Consider the following 12,799-nt stretch of genomic DNA (forward strand, 5'->3'; position numbering starts at 1 on the left):
ACTTTTTAGTTATGGTCGATTGTTGAGTGGTTTCTGTTGATTGTTTTACATATTTCAGTAATGGAATTAGAGCCATTTATCCTGGAATTTGAAGGCGTACATTTCGGATAAAACCTAGAACTGATCCAATAAGAATTGCTTCAGATTTTTTCCAATAGTTTTTTATTTATTTATCAAATGTCAATAATATTAAGATTCAAACCATCCAATAACAACTGGATCGGATTGAATCCGATTTGATGTACAAAATACAGATAAACTTTATATATCTAAACAATATAATAAAATTTACATACTTTCTCACATTTTATTGGATAGGGAAATGGTTGATCCTGACCAATCGAAGGTACAAACCGAAATCCTCGATCCAGAACGAAAGTTTTCAAAACGGATTGGATTTAGGGCCTGATCCAACCCATTGAGCTCCCAAGTCCAAAAGATTCCACTTTGTTAGTGTGATCTAGTCAGGTGGGTGGAAAGTCAAGTCAATAAAGCACTCCTAACCACATGATCAACATACTTTCCTTTTGGATGTCCAATTAAGCAATTTTCTGATCCCCCCACTTCCACTATAAAAAAAAAACATCTATATCTATCAACCCTAACCCTAATAAGGACCACGTATTGTCCCCTACAGGACCATCTACCTAGGATTATTATTACTTCTATCTTTGTTCAACCCATATCTGACCCACAACTGACCCACATTCTGATTCAGGTCAAACCTAGTGGTCGGGACATGATGGAGTTTCTCAGTTCCTTCTAAACTTCCCATTAAACCATAATTATGTGACCCAACAATACTATATATATATTCTTGATTTGTACAATCTTAGTGTACATCAACATGCCTACAAACCACAATTAAATGGTCCATAACCTAACAATCCATGGATTGGTTTGTGCCGTACATTAGATTTTGAATTACAAATCTTGAGATTAACCGATCGTGATAATATTTGATAATGGAGAGTGATCATTTGTGCATTTTCATGCTCAAGTCAATTCTTAAACATGTTAGGATGGTTCAGGATCTGATTTGATCGAATTGCTCTGGAGGCTCAAAGATGGGAAAACCTACCAAAAAATGATAGCGAAGTCAAGTTTTGGTGAATTGTTTTTTATTATCCTAATTAGTGAATGATTAGTGATGACTAATGATTAGAATTAGAATATGGAGAGCTCTTTTTGACCCCACTAGTGATATTAATTTGCTTTATTGGTTGTTTAAACTTTCCAACTCTTAGTACATTTCAGTCTTTGTTAACTATTAATTTAGTGATTGACAACTACAAAAACCAATTAAAATTTTCCAAACTTGTTTAAATTCAAGTACAAAACTAAAACAATCAAGATCTAACACATAAAAATGTGATTGGGTGGTTTTTTCTTTCACAATTGGAGTAAATATACTAATAAGAACACCCCCTCCCCCCAATAGTGTCCTTCCTTATATCAATATTCGACATAAATGATGACGATAAGTGTCATGGAAAAATTAGTCAAAATATCTCGGGTTTTGTGTTACATAATCTTATTCATATCGGTGTGGTACATGTCAATTGCACCCTAACAATGTCAAATCAGGAATTTTGATCAGAGTTATCTCGATCTTATAAGTCGACTGCATTGCAAGATGAAATGTAGCACTTTATGGTAAAAAGGTAATTTCTTTACCCCTCGAATGATGATGACGATTATTACTTCTGTCCCCATAGACATAGACATATAATCATTTATTTCAATCCCAAAATTTAACACGTTGTTATTGAATACTAACATGTAAATTACTTTGAACACAAAAAAAAAAAACAACAACAACAACAACAAAAAAAACCCGTACCTCCCATGGAGACTTGTAGGAGCGGTGGCCCGAGGTCAACATTGTTGAATATTCATAGACATTATTGTGGTATGAATCTCAAGGATTATTAGCAGTGTTGACCGCTTTCTACTTTGTCGGAGAAAATACGAACATTTTTCTGAAAAAAAGAGTGCAATTTTCGCTTGGGACGATCAAGTAACATCTTCAGACACTAATCAATACTTTGGAGACTTGGTTATTTTATGTGGCTTTTTAGGTTCTGGCACTTGTCAATCAATCGAAATTTGATTGTAGGGCTCATGTGAACATGGGGGTTGGGGTAGGGAGAAGAAAGAGTGTAACTTAGGGCATGCCCATTTATAGTATAGTTTTGAGTGACAAGGATATATACTAGAAACGTAGTGCTTGTCAAGCTTGACATGTTACCATCCAACCTACCACCAAAGTGACAACCTCACTATAAATCTATGAACCATCGATATACATGTGGGGGAATCTTATTTATTCCTTTGTGTATCCAACGATGTGTGACATTATCGATGTTTTGTACTTTGTTTTGTTTTTGTGGGGTGCATAGACTTTTGTGCCACACAAATGAAAAAGGGTGTTGGTGCCATTTTAAGCCAATTCTAACCATATTTTCTTCCTACTTATTTGATGAAACACTAGACCACCTCATAAAAATATTCGCATTCAATCTTGGGTTATGGTTATCATGCGTTTGCCACTTGTTCTCACTTCCTTGCACGATGTAATCAGTTGCTCGATTTTCTCTAGAATAATGAAATTTTGAATTTTTGACGCCCCCCCCCCCCCCCCCCCTCCCTAACCCCCATCATAGAACCGTAAATCATTTGCCTTGGGATATGCAAAATCATAAATCTTTTTCTTATGTATCCTAATGTGAACGATCTACAATTCTGTGATGGGGGCAATACGTCAGAGGCAGCATCAGATTATCACTGACTCTTGTCTCTATTGTTTTATCTTCTAAATTAGTACTTTTACATCAAATGACTTTTCTAAATTATGTAGATGATGGATTTTAAATGAAAAAATAATAATTTTTAAAGAAAAATTAAAAAGTCAAAGGGTTTTTTTTTCTAGAAGTTGAAAATGGGGTATTTTGGTCCTTTTTTATTCTCTTAAAGAAGATCTTGGTAACAAATAGGTTATTCACACTTCGATTTTTGTGTTACGATTTATTCTACTAGTTTTTTGCAACTTACGCTCGACCTCTGCATCAAGGAGGTGACCTCTTATTTCTAGTTTTCTTGGGATGTCGACTCTTCCTTTTGTGGCACCTATATATTAAGTCCCCTTAATTTTTTAAATCACCTCCCAATTTAATTTACAACTGATTCCCAGGGATTTTTTATGACTCCTTCCTTTGCCAAGACTCGGGAATACCATTTTTAATTGAAAATAGTGTATTTTTCAAACTCCTTTTGAGGAAATCATGTGGATTTCTTCCAATTTCACACTCAAGTGAGGTTTATTCCAAAATGTCAATTCAAGAATTCGGTTTATACCTATCCCAACCTTATAGTCAATGGCTCGAATTATGTACATCTCAAGATGATGTGTGATAATTATAATATAAAATATCCATAAAACAATGATGACTATTATTACTTTCTTTCCCCCATAGACCTATCACCATTTATCAAAATCCTAAAATTTAGTACTCTATTATTAAATATTAACATGTAAATTGCAACCCTTAGGGGGTTGGACTCTTGACTTACCTTATTATACGTTGGAAAACTTTTGTGTGATTAGATTGTGTGATCATAGGAACTAGTTCCATACCAAAAAGGTGTGGGAAAACCCTAACTTAACAAGAAAAAAAATCTTGAGGAACAAGATTTCTTTACTATTGTTGTCCAGAACTCAAGGATTATTAGTAGTTTTGACTTCCCTTCCACCCTATGGGACGTATACTATCGCTCTTCAAACAAAAGTGCACCTTTTACTTGGGACGAACAACCTTTTTTTTATATTTATGTTAGGGTTTTCCCACACCCTTTTGGGATGGGACTAGTACCTATGGTCGTACAACCTAACCTCACGAAAGTTTTCCAACATGTATCAGGTAAGTCAAGAGGCCACTGATGACGAACAAGTAATCCTTACGGACATTCTACCTAAATTTATGGGAATTGATTATTTCACGTGCCTTCTACGTTCCACCACATATCAATAAATCGTAATTTGATTAATAATTATAATTTGGCCTCAAAAGGAAAAAGGAGGTTAGAAGAAGAATGCAACTTCAACCTATAGGGCATGCCCAATTTTGGTATTGCTTTAGCTATAATATAAGAATTATAGTGCTTGCATGTCAAGTTCGACACATTACCATCCACTCTACTACAAAGTGACAACCCGCCTATGAATCTATATGTATCACCTCCCATGTACCACAAAAGTGACAACCTCCCTATCAATCTATGGTCCACCTATATGTCTCCTAGGTACATGTGGCACAATCTCATTGATCACTTTCTTTTTTAATCCAACACTGCTGGACATTATAAATGTTTTCTTCTTTGTTATTGTGGGGGGCATAGACTGTAGTGCCTCACACACAAAACACACAAAATAGTGTTGGTGCCAATTTTAGAGAATTCTGTCCTTTTTTTTTTTTTTTAAACTTATTTAATTTGATGAAACTGTGGACCATCCTCCAAGATGCAACCACAGTCTAATTGATTTTCTCAACTGTTCCCTTTGACTATGTTCTTATGCGAAAGACTAATAAAATGACCAAAATATCCCCCCCCCCCCCCCCCCATCATTTTGGAGTATTAAATTTTCATCAGTGTTTATATTACTCAAGTCCAATTTCTCTCATTCGCTTTGTCCATACTTGTGCAATTGTCCCTACTGATGCAATTTTATATCCCATAGTTTCGACAAATCGTTTAATCCCGTTCAACTTCTGTGCAAGAGAACTTGATCAATGAGATATTACGCCCTGTTTCAAGGGAGACTACTTCTAGAAAAACCTCCTAGCTGTCTTTGCACCCTTACCTCCTAAATCATGAATTAGTTGATTTTATCTCTACCATTCCGTCTTCTAAATCAGTGAGAAGAAAATAAATAATTTTTTACCCAATTTGTCTTTTTTAATTGATAGTTATAGATGATGCACTTTTAGGGGAAAAACAAGAGATTTAAAAAATAAAAAATAAAAAAAATTCAAGGGTAGCCGTAGCTCAGCTATTTATCAAAAGAGTCGTGATTTCTAACTCCCCCACTGACAAACTCTCCTGGCATGGCATGTGCATAAAACCATAGATTTCCTTGAGATATACAATTGCACATCCCGAGGAAAAATCTATGGTTCTAAGCATATGCTATACCAAGAGAGTTAGAAAATCATTATTCTTATCAAAACTCATAGCGGTATATATGCCAAAATTACCCATGATTTTTATTTTACAAAAATAATTAATTATGTATAATAATTTTCTAATGCCCCCCTATAGCACACGTGCCCTTATACTTCTATCACAGAACCGTAGATCATTTACCTCGGGATATGCATAATCATAAGTCTTTTTATTGTGTATCCTGAGACAAATGATCTACAATTCTGTGACGGAGGCGTAAGGGTGCTTGTGTCAAAAAGGGGGTGTCATGGCGTCATATTATCACAACTCATGAATTATATATCCTTTGCCCTATAAAAAAAAATTGAGTCAAGTTATAGGAATCTAGGGTGTAATTTTTGTTGAACCGAAGTGGACATGTTTGGACAGGGTCGGGTTCCACAGTTGGGTTGTGGGTCCGGATTATAACGGTTTGTCCAAATAATTAATACAGTTGAGTTGATAAAGAAATAAAGTGGAAAGAAGAATCGCGATTATTTCGGGAGTAGACAGATGGACCGTTGGGAGATTGAGATGAGAGTTGAGACCAAATTGGTTGCTTTGTCGCCCCATTTTCATTTTTTCATTCTAATTTCAAACCCCTTTTCCCTTCACTACTTGATGCTCACATCTCTCTCACTCTTTCTCTCTCTTAAGTAAAGATGCTTTACTTTACACCATGGTTAACCTTAAAGGTTTATATGTTTCACCAATTAATTAAGAGAGCTGCTATTGGCATTCCAACTTTTACTTTTTACACCCCAATTAAAAATAAAGAAAATAAGTGAAGGGTTGAAAATAAGTAAAGGGTTGGTTGCTAATAGCAGCTCAAGATTGTATCTCATATTGCTCATCTTGACATAAAAGTGTGTACAAACCATAATTGATTTGGTAAAAAACATCTATGATTCCTACACACTTTCACGTCAAGATGTGCGATGTGTGTTAAAATCTTGAGGTCACTCCAACACGACTCTAATCATAAGTGTAAACAACTATTGAAATTGTTTGAACGAATGTTATAATGTTTGTTAATTTTGAGATTATAATTTGAGCGATTGAAGTGTGTTTTAATCTTTAATTATGGTGTGGTAAGTAATTTAAGAAATTGTGGTGTAACAAGTAAATGAGTCATTGATAAATAAAAATAACAAAAATAAAAGATAGGTAAAAAAAAAGTGGAAAGGTAAGAATCGGCATCTCAGGTTTGAATGGTGTAACTAGACTTGTTTTAGTATTGGTTCAGACTATGCTCGATCAAACTTGGGAGCTAGGCAAATCAAGTAGTTTGGCCTATAACTATTGTGGGCCGACCTGTAAATAGGGAACAATACATGCGTACTAGGCCAAACTTGGACCAAGACATTTTGTTATGTGATATTAATGAAAAAGTGATCAACTTTTGACGAATTTACAATTGTGGTTTAATGTTCATTTTAATTATCAAAACATGAACGATAACTAATTCAAAGGTTTTAAATTGATAATTTTGCAAGTTTAAAGTGACTACGAATAGTCACTTTAAAATCAATGAATTCACTATCGTTCTGAAAAAAATTTTAATGAAAACATGACCATTCACATTTTAGTAATTAAAATGAACAATTAGTCAAAATCATAAATAACTCATCTTCAACTCATGAAATGGTATTTCACCCTTTGTTATTAGGCCCGATAATTAGACAGGTCAAATTAAGGTTTAGATTTTGAAATCCAAATAGGATCAAACTATTTATGACTCGACCCGGCCCATTTACAGCAGTAATGATGTGGGTTGTTGGGCTTTGGTGTTTGATATCACATGGTGGAATGAACAAAGTGTGGGGCTTGGGGTTATCATGCATGGGTGGTGGAGGGAGCCTTTTTTTTGGGGTTTTGAGTTTTGTTTGGTTGTGGTAAAAATGGTGTTCTTGATGATATATATGCAGAGTCTAGTCATGATTTCACAACATTGTTGTTGAAAGACGGCCATGACCCAAATCATCTCTTTTTTTTTTCTTTTTTATTTTTTTCCGATTATCTCACAAACAAGTAGTTGTTGGCATCATAATCTTAGAAACTCGAGTGTGTTTTGACCCAACACGTTGGTCCCAATGCAAATGTTTGAATGACTGATCCAGGTGTCACCCTTTCATAGTCAGCCGCAATTGCTTTATGGATCCAACCAACGATTCAGAATAAACATGCATGAAGAGAGAGAGAGAGAGAGAGAGAGAGAAAGAGAGAGAACAAGGAAGACAACACGATAATTTTAAATGGACTTGTTTGGGGAAGCTATGTTTCGATAAAAGTGTTTTATAAAATCGATTTTTGTAAAAATCATTATTGTATGATCGTATGTTTGGTGACAATGTTATGGAAGTTCTTTTTGAGGTCTAAAAGAACTTTTGGAAGTTATGGGGCAAATTGTCGCTAATTTGAATATTTAATCAATAAATAAACTTTTGGACATTTAGGGCATGACAAAATAAAATGGGCCGTGATAAATTGACTTGGCAAAACATATGTGGCATGTACGCAGCTGACGTGGTAAGGGCAAAGAATCATAGATCTTTTCTTCGGGATACATAAGCAAAAAAAATCAACGGTTTTGTGCCTTTATCATGTCACCTGCGTACAAACTACGTATATTTTGTTGCGTCAATTTCTCATTAGTCAAGTAAAATCTTAATACCATTTAAAGGCATCTTGGTTACAAAAAAATGTTTGTTTGATCAATGGTTTTGTGCCTTTGTCACATCACTTGCGTACAAACTACGTATATTTTGTTGCGTCAATTTCTCGTTATTCAAGTAAAATCTTAATACCATTTCAAGGCATCTTGGTTACAAAAAAATGTTTGTTTAATCAATGGTTTTGTGCCATTGTCACGTCACCTGCGTACAAACTATGTATATTTTGTTGCGTCAATTTCTCGTTAGTCAAGTAAAATCTTAATACCATTTCAAGGCATCTCGGTTACAAAAAAATGTTTGTTTGATCAATGGTTTTGTGCCTTTGTCACGTCACCTGCGTACAAATTATGTATATTTTGTTGCGTCAATTTCTCATTAGTCAAGTAAAATCCTAATACCATTTCTAGGCATCTTGGTTACAAAAAAAATGTTTGTTTGTTTGTTTCTATTCATTTTTTAAATTCCGTCAAGTATCTTCTTGATCACGAAAAAATTATTGGTTTGTTCAATTTTCAATTCAGTCAAGATTTTCATAAAAGCCAAGATCCACACCCATGAATTGTATCCTCAACAAGGGCATGTGTATGTATGTATCACTACGTGAAAATTGGAAAATTCGACAGGTCAAGATCAACGAATTTTAGAAATCAAATTTCAACGGTTTAGGACCGTTGAAATTGTTTATGTTCCCTAGAGCCGACAACTTAAAGTTGTTGGATTTCTTCCATCCTTTATTAATTTGATGATTTCAGTCTGTCGAAAAAAAAATCGATAACATAAAATTTGACGGCCTTAGACCGTTGAATATGAGCTTTCTCACATTGTGTTATATGTTGATGCTTACTTCAATCAAGGGTATTTTATCCTAATCAAATACTGTAAAACACTATTTAACCCATTTTTCCGCGCGATCGAGCTGACTTATATTAAAGCTCAAACTTAGAGGCCCACTCTATTTACGATGGTTTAGATTAAGTTTGTCGTATTAGTTTTTAAAAAAAAAAAAAAAAGCTATAAGTCTGTTTAACACAATAATAATCAAAATGTGTGGCACAAAAGACATGTAGCATTATTATAATAGTTGGTCCGCTGTGCAAACAAGGAACACGTCTTATGATAAGTTGGTAAAGTTTGTGAGTAGTGTTGCCACCATATAAAACTATCTTAAATGAGTTAATTAATCAAGTAAAGATGGATTATGACCTATGGTCGGTGGCATCAACATCACAAACTTTATCAACTTTTCGAGTTCGCGCCTTCGAAATAATTGACATTTCAATCTTATGGTAAACCTTTGTTTTTTTTACGAGATTAATAACTCAAAAGTTAAAGATGAATTTTGAATCCAAGTTAATGGTGATCGAAACACGCGCTAACTTTATAAACTTATCAAATTGATTTGAAAGATAGACCACTTTGTCCATTTTGGTTATCCAATTATGTTGAACCGTTTTGGTGTGAAAATTTAAATATGTCCCCACTAGGTTTAGGAGTTTAGGGAAGCTTTTTGTAGTTTAGAAGAAAATTAATTCAACAACTCACTTGCCTTTTTTACTTGTTTGGTAAACCAATGGTCAAGGACATAATTTAGATTCCTTTGGGATTTGATCCATGGAATGTGGTCAAATTCACTCTCTTTACATGATTCACACAAGAGCATCTTGTTGACATTAAGGAAAAAAAAAAAAGCATGAAACATATAGTTAGAAAAATTATTTTCTAATTTGGCTTTTTGGTCTGCTAAAGGGCCTTAGACCCATTAAAACATTTTACAAAAGATATAGAGTGGTGGTTTTCTGACTCGAATATTTTGCTCGTTCTGACATGATAAGAGCACAGAACCGTTCATCAATTTCTTCGGGATGCACAAGAAACCGATCAATGGTTCTGTGCCCTTGCCACGTTTGAGCGAGTGAAAATACTCGAGTCAAAGTTGTGCTTTCAGTTACAATTAATTTATACATTTTTATGGGTTTTTTACTATAACATTTATGGCTAAACATAGTCATCCAACAGTCAAAGTGGGTCCATTTTTACTGAATAATCCATCAAACAAAAAGTTATATGGCTTCTAATAGAGACATTAGGGCCCACATTGGGCCCATATAAGAGGTTTGATGACATAGAAGAACATGGGAGATGGCTGAGGTAGGGTTGGGCCCATTCTTGTTTCCTTTTTATTGGTGTTGTCTCTCTTTAAGATGCTACTTCTTGTTTTACCACATCAACTTGTCTACCACTCTCTTTCATCTCAACCCAACTTCCTATGATTGTCTGGGACAGTCGGTTGGAAAATTTATTTTCTTTGAAAAATGTTATTTTTTGATGTAAGATTACATATTTTCATGGGAAAATCATGTTTCTGAGAAAATAATTTTTCCAAATATGTATTTTGATGATATATTAATCTGATCTGATATTTGGATCTAGATCAAGAATGTGGGTTTCGATAATTGTCTGATCCATTATCTTATCGTATTGGTTTTGGATCAACCATATTTTGATCCATTCGGGCCCAATCGGATAAAAGAAAATAACCGATCTGATCCAAACCCAATCCATTAGCAGCCCTAATACTTTAGACTTTTGGTGTTATTGTATTTTTATCCAAAGGTATGTGTAGTTCACAGAAAGGTTCAGAAATCAATCTACTTTTCTTTTAAAGTCATGTTAAAAGTCAAAAAAAAAAACTTCTAGTGATAATTGAAGGGCACTTTTGGTCAAAAAAAAAATTCAAAAGCTTATTAACTATTATACCGAAAATTGCTTTTTTAAAGGAACATAATTTCATGAAATATTACAAATGTGAATTGGATAATTCACTCAAAAATCACCAAAGCGGTTCGATCGGTGAACGGTCCATCCACCCTGATCCGACCCACTACAACGTATAAGAAGAAGGGGCAGTTTGCATTAGGGTTGCAACCTAGGCGGGTTGGAGGGTCAACCCAGGCTCAACCCAAGTTGTAAAACCCGAACTCAACTCAACTCAATCATCGGGTTAAAGCTCATTAACCCAAGCTCAATCTGAGATTGAGCTTGGGTTAGCCTAAGTTAAAGAGTTTTGGGTGGGTTGGACGGGTTGGGCTCAGTGAGCAAGTCTAATTTTATTTTGATCAACATGTAAATTTTATTTTATATCTAAAAAAATAAATATAATATAAAAAAATAAAATCACTAGTAAATAAATTTGTACACAACCTCCAAATTTATTAATTTTTTATATTATAATCGTTTTTCTTTATTTTATGAATATATAGAGGAAGAAAAAATTAATATTTTAAAAAAATAAATAAATAAAAATATTTATATGTAAATATATAGCATCGGTTGAGGTTGAGTCGGGTTACCCGGAGCCTCAACCCAAATTCAATTCCAGTTGAAATTTCCTAGCTCACGCTCAACTCATTATCCATATAACCTAACCCAAGCTTGCCCATCAATCGTTAGCCCGCCCAAGTTGCAGCCTTAGTTAGAATGAAACAGATATAAAAAATTTACATGTAAAAAAATACAGTTTTTTTCTTCTGGAAAAGGGAAGATCCAAACAGGACCCAAGGGCATGTATTTTCTAAAAACTGGAGTTTTAGAAACTGAATTTTTTTTTAAAAGGGTGTTGTACAAAAATGGGCATGTAGTTTGCAAAAATTACCGAATCAGTCATTTTTTTATATTTACGAAAATGGGCACATACCCAATTTTATAATTATTTAATTTTACCAAAATGGTACTATCACATTTGCTATTTACTTGTTTACTTGTTTACCCTTACTGAAACTTACATTCAACTCAAGTTGTCTGACTCAATTGGGTAAAAAAGAAATACCATATAAGGTATATAGTCATTTTCATAATATTATAAAATAAAAAAATGACTGATACAGTAATTTCCACAGAGCACAGCTGTTTTAGTAATTTTCTTCATAAAAAAAGAGTAACTCAATGATTATATTATGAGTCCAACTAGCCTTACTAAGATAGTGAGGGGAAAAGGCCTTACGAAGCCTCATACACCATCAAGAGGACCTCGATATTCATAAACTAAATCCTCGAGATTTGTTCCTTGGCTTGTTGAGGTCAATATAACACATCTTTCCTTTGGCTTTAAGACAAAGATTAGGACTTAAAAAGTTTACTTAGAATAATTGAGCTCACTTACCTCTTTTTGTCTTTTGTTTCATTCAAACTACTTTTCAAAAGTTTGAAACTCCATTAATAAATTAAAACCCTAACCAAGATTAGGGCTAGAACATAATATTTATAAAATCAAATTCTATGGATAAAGACAATTATTGTAATAGCCAATATCATTTATAATGGATTAGTGAATATAAAAAAATGCATGTAAAATGATGACACTATGTTTGAAAAACATTATATCATGGAACTCATGCTCAAATTATGTTTATTTTATTTTACTTTATTTTTCTACTTTTGTTTCTCTATGGTTAAAAAAATGAAAGTGTGCTTCTAAAGTGTTATATGACCAACATATCTCAATCAAAATAAGAGTAAAAGTTTTATAAGATGATGGTAAGATTGACCATATTTGATATAGTTGAATGTTAGACAAGTAAGAAAACATGTGTTGTGTAAATGTTTTGTATTCTGTTGCGCTATGTAGAGTTGTGGGAGTGTAAAGGATGGAGTCCCTGACCCAAATTTTTTAAGAGGTATGAAAAGGGCAATCGTGTAATATTTTCTTAAGGGTTTTTTATTTTTGAGAGAGATTTACTTTATTTTAGTAACTCTCGGTTTGATAAATAAAAATATCTAGGACTGTAAAACGTACGCAGGTACACTGCCGAACAATGTAAATATTTGTGTTTTGTGCAATTGTGTTAACTCTGCTATTTCAATTTTTTTACGACATGTACATAAATTGAACACAAGAGAGATGGGTAAGTGAGCTCAATAACACA

This window comes from Akebia trifoliata, chromosome 15 (assembly GCF_017979445.1).
Source record: "Akebia trifoliata isolate Shusen 1 chromosome 15, ASM1797944v1, whole genome shotgun sequence".
Lineage (NCBI taxonomy): Eukaryota > Viridiplantae > Streptophyta > Magnoliopsida > Ranunculales > Lardizabalaceae > Akebia > Akebia trifoliata.